This window comes from Micropterus salmoides, unplaced genomic scaffold (genome assembly GCF_014851395.1).
Source record: "Micropterus salmoides isolate LMB-PRFRI ecotype aquatic unplaced genomic scaffold, ASM1485139v1 Ms_hic_scaffold_9, whole genome shotgun sequence".
NCBI classification, from domain to species: domain Eukaryota; kingdom Metazoa; phylum Chordata; class Actinopteri; order Centrarchiformes; family Centrarchidae; genus Micropterus; species Micropterus salmoides.
In genome coordinates, this window is record NW_024044681.1 from 10,023,802 (window position 1) to 10,028,362 (window position 4,561).

The 4,561-nt window shown below is 36.7% G+C and overlaps 1 protein-coding gene across 1 annotated transcript in view; it reads right to left on the reverse strand.

The window, feature by feature from the left end:
• The window catches only part of LOC119895022 (hexokinase-4-like), a 31,345-nt gene extending 26,939 nt beyond the window's left edge, over positions 1-4,406 (reverse strand). Inside the window, exon 1 of the mRNA XM_038707802.1 lies at positions 2,794-4,406. The gene's annotated coding sequence lies outside the window, so the exon portion shown is untranslated. The remainder of the gene's footprint in view (positions 1-2,793) is intronic.
• Between the last annotated feature and the right edge of the window lie 155 nt (positions 4,407-4,561).

The following is a 4,561-nucleotide window of genomic DNA, read 5'->3' on the forward strand; positions in this document are numbered from 1 at the left end:
CACAAAACACATGAAGAGTTCATAAAATATGATGCTTTGTTATAAATTAAACTACACCAGCAGTTCATACAAGTACAGCTGAAACGATTAGTCTGTTTGCAGAAAATAAATTGGCTCTTTTCATCTCCCTGTAAAAACATTTCATGGTTCCAGCTTCACAAATAACATTTGCTGTTTTTCCTTTAATTATTTTAATAATTTGAATGTAGTGTTAATAATGTTGAGCTTTGTGTCACTTTGGGCTCTGGGTGATGGCATTTCTCATATATATATATATATATATATATATATATATATATATATATATATATTTTTTTTTTTTTTTTTTTTTACAATCAATCGATTAATGGAGAAAATCATCAGCAGATTAATCCACAATTAAAACAGAGCTCCACCTCAACATCTACACAGCAGTAAAATCACGCTTTTACATGAATGCATGATTAATAATCATCTCATAAAATAATATATATAGTAGAATAACACAGGGGACTTTTTTCTGCATTGCGTACTTTTACCTTTAATACTTTAAGTACATTTTCCTGATTATACTTACATACATTTAATTACTTAGGTAACATTTTCAGTGCAGAACTTTTCCTTGTAACAGAGTACTTTTAAAGTATAGTACTCGTACTTTTACTGAAGTAAAGGATCTGAATACTGTCCACCACTGATAGAAATAGTCATGCAGATTTTTAAGGGACGAACATTTTCATTTATTAGGTCCGTTTTGTATTTTACGCACATAAAGGCGACAGCACGTTGATCAAACCGACACCAACAACGGCAGCAGAACTTCACTGGGAGGACGCCGTGTTGTGGTTGTGATGAAGTCCAGAGGAGTTCACCCCAAAATACATCCCTTTTTACTTAAGGTTTAATATTGCCGCTTTAAAATTCATTTATATGGCAGTGGTGGAATGTAGCTAAGTACATTTACTCAAGTAGTGTACTTAAGTACAAATTTGGGGTACATGTATTTTCTTCTAGGGCTTTAAATAACAATTTTCATTGTTGATTAATCGATTGGTTGTTTTCTCAGTCAGAAAACGGTGGAAAATGCCGGTCAGTATTTCCCAAAGCTCAAGAAGACGTCCTCAAACATCTTGTTTTGTCCACAACCCAGATATATTTACTTTACTGTCACAGAGGAGGAAAGAAACAAGAAAATTTCAACATTTAAGAAGCTGGAATCAGAGAATTTAAAGAAGAAGAAAGAAAAGAAGAAAAAGTAGATTATCAAAGTAGTTGGCGATTAATTTAACAGCAGCTCTACTTTCTACTTCTATTACACTACATGCCAGAGTACCTTTAAACTTCACTACATGTATCAGACATCTACTTTACAAATTAAGATTTTTTACACATACAGTACTAGACTTCCAAACTTTTGACAATTCAAAATTCAATTAAACTTTATCGCTACAAAAGTTTATTTAAAAGTACAGCTGAAACGATTCATTAATTAAATTGAATGAAAGAAAATTATATTAGCAACTATTTCGATAATCGGATTTGCTGCTTTTTCCTTTCGATGTTTGCAATTTTATTTATTTCTGGACACAAGCACAGCGAAGGTGTCATTTTGGGTTGGGTTTGAGTTGCAATCCAATACAAAATATATAATATGTTAACATGTTTATATTAATTACATTTAAAAATGAAATGAGTAATAATGTAATGATATAACAAACAATTCTAACAGTACTTTTTCAGCACAGAAAGATTACAGTAGTTTAACTTCAGTAAAGAAATACTTCCTCCACCTAAGTCTGTTCGAGCAGCAGATAAATGTATATAACATAACTAATTTGATATCAACAATTACATTAATCTCCAACCACTTTCATAATATATTAATCAATCTGAGTCATTTAAAATTTCATTCTTTCCTCTTCTATGGCAGTAAAGTGAATATAAATATATTTGGGTTGTGGACAAAACAAGACGTTTGAGGACGTCTTCTTGGGGAAACACTAATCAACATTTTTCACCATTTTCGGACACTTTATCGACCAAACAACTAATCGATTAATCAACAAAGAAAGTAATAGATAGTTTCAGCCCCCAGAATAATGCATAGTGTCAGAATCGCCTGGTCAACTGTCACATATGAGTGGGTGTCCACACACTTCTGTCCACATGGTGTAAACAGTTTTTACTTGCTTGCTTTTAGGACGCACATCCCCCATTGAAACTTTAAGAGTTTTTTTTTTTTTTTTTTTTTCTGGCCCGGTTGGTGTAATCGAACATTGTGACAGAGTCTTACAAAACAACACATTGCCGCATTTCTCCAAACTCTGACAGGAAACGGGGAAAGTGAAATGGCAGCTTGTCTCTCGCTGCTGACACAAAGGAGTGGACAAACGCTGTATCCGTCCATCACTGAGACTTTACCGTGACGGAAAAGATTTAGTAAAGGACAAAAACATCACGCAACATCACCTGCATCTCTTTCATCAACGAACCAACAAGTGCGCTCAGTGCATCACAGCCAAGTTTACTTTGAAACAACTATATTTAAATCAAAAGTGCTGAGACAGTAACGAAGGCCGATACTCTGACAGTGTGCAGTCAAAGACGAAGATAAAATAAAAAAGTATATTGTATTAACTTTGCAGAGCACCTCAAGCAATTTAAATGGTCCACAGTGAAGAGAAAGGATGAAAACAAAACAAATATTTTACAGGACAGAGTCAACATTTTAAGTTGATCTTCAGACAGTGAAATTGATCCCCCCCCCCAAAAAAACATACAAAAACATACAAAAACATTTTCAGTGGGACAAACCTTTGCTTCATGATGCAGCCGGGCAGTTTATGATCTGAAAGGGGGAAACTCCAGGCTTTAAATGCGTCGCACTTCCTTCCACCTGCTGTATGAAGAAGTCGCAGTAAGAAGAGACGACACGGAGCCCGAGACGTAGTGAGGGATGTTGCTGGAAATGGTGTTGATCGATTGAGTGGAAACAAGACAAAAGCAGGAAAACAGAGGCTCTGACTGTATCAATCCTTAAGATTTCACATTTTAAGCATTTAGATTTTTTCACGTGCACTTAACAGAAAGAACGAACCTCTGAAGAATTCAGTCAGGGCTCGTAGAAGCTCTCCATCTTCCCACTGTTTGATCTTAAAACTGTATCTAATGGTTATTCATTTATAACAGCTCGCTAGCAGCATCTCATTACAGACCAGAAACTAAAACCCGTTGGATTGTAAATGGAGTTTTTTGCTTTTCTTAGCTCCTGTCCTGATGGTGGCCACGTTGTAACCTCAACGGCGGCCACTGAAGGACATTTCAGACTCATAAATGCCTGCCGTCTGTGCCGTTTTGGCGGTGGGGTTTCTATATTCCGTTGTTTTCAGTTATATCTTCTTTCTTCCTTCTTCTCCTTCCTCTGTGTTTCCTACTATGAAACACTGGCGACTGAAAGGGAGTGAATCATGATGGAGTTGGAGGTGATCGATGTTGAACAGCAGTTACTTTCTGTGAAATTACTAAAACAGAGAAACGAGAGAAGGCGTCTGAGGTGATGTATGACCCTCGAACCGGGTGAGGCACAAGGAGGACAAGCCGGAAATGCGACGACTGCAAGTCGACCAATCACAGTTCTTGCGGTCTGCGTTGCCGCGACATATAGTTACATTATTGGGGAGGTGCGTGTCAGGCTACGCCCTAGATTTGGTGCAGAAGTATAAAATTGGCCTCAAGGCTCAGCAGCGTTTTGAGCTGAACTGATTTTGTTCACTTATTTATTCAGGCTATTGTCATTAAAGAGATACATTGGTTTGATTTTAAAAGACAAAACAATTAATTGATTAATCAGCAGATGAAAGACTGAAAATAATCCTTAGTTGCAGCTATGATGCCATTTCTTCTGGCTCTTGCACAGGATTCTTAATTAGCCTTCAAAGCTCAGATTGGCTCAGTTGTTTTTCTAAAACAAAACGACAGATGTGGTTCACTAATTCAGTGGTCTGGATTCAGGGTTACGGATGTGATGTTTGCTAAAATGCTAACAAAGTACACTTAGCGTGGAACATTTCCAATTTTATGTTTATGTTTTATATTTTAGTGTAGCATGTTTGAAATTAACGCATTAGCAGTTTACATGCTATCGTTAGCATGCTTCATGTTAGCAATTCTCACATGCTCACTCTTAGTAAGTCAGCACGCTAATATTTAGCATGTTGTGTTTAGCATTAATCTTAATTACAAGTACAGATGAGGCCGAACTGAATCAATAGCTTTAGCGGTTTCCGGTTATAAAGTTAAGCGTTTGACCCGCTGGTGGCGCTGGAGAAAAAAAAATAAAATAAAAAATCAGGGGACCGCCAAAGTTGGAGGGATTGTCTGTGCAGTATTTCACTGCAATCCATAAGACAGTTGTTGAGATATTTCAGAGGTAAGTGGTGGAGCGACTAACAATATTTGGACTCATAGCATGGCTACAAACAATAAAGTTAAGCTAAAGGCCACATTTTGTTTGTGCGAATGCGACTCGAGAGTGTTGAGCCAGCTGTGGAGCCAAATGACAGATATTAAACCAAAGCTACAG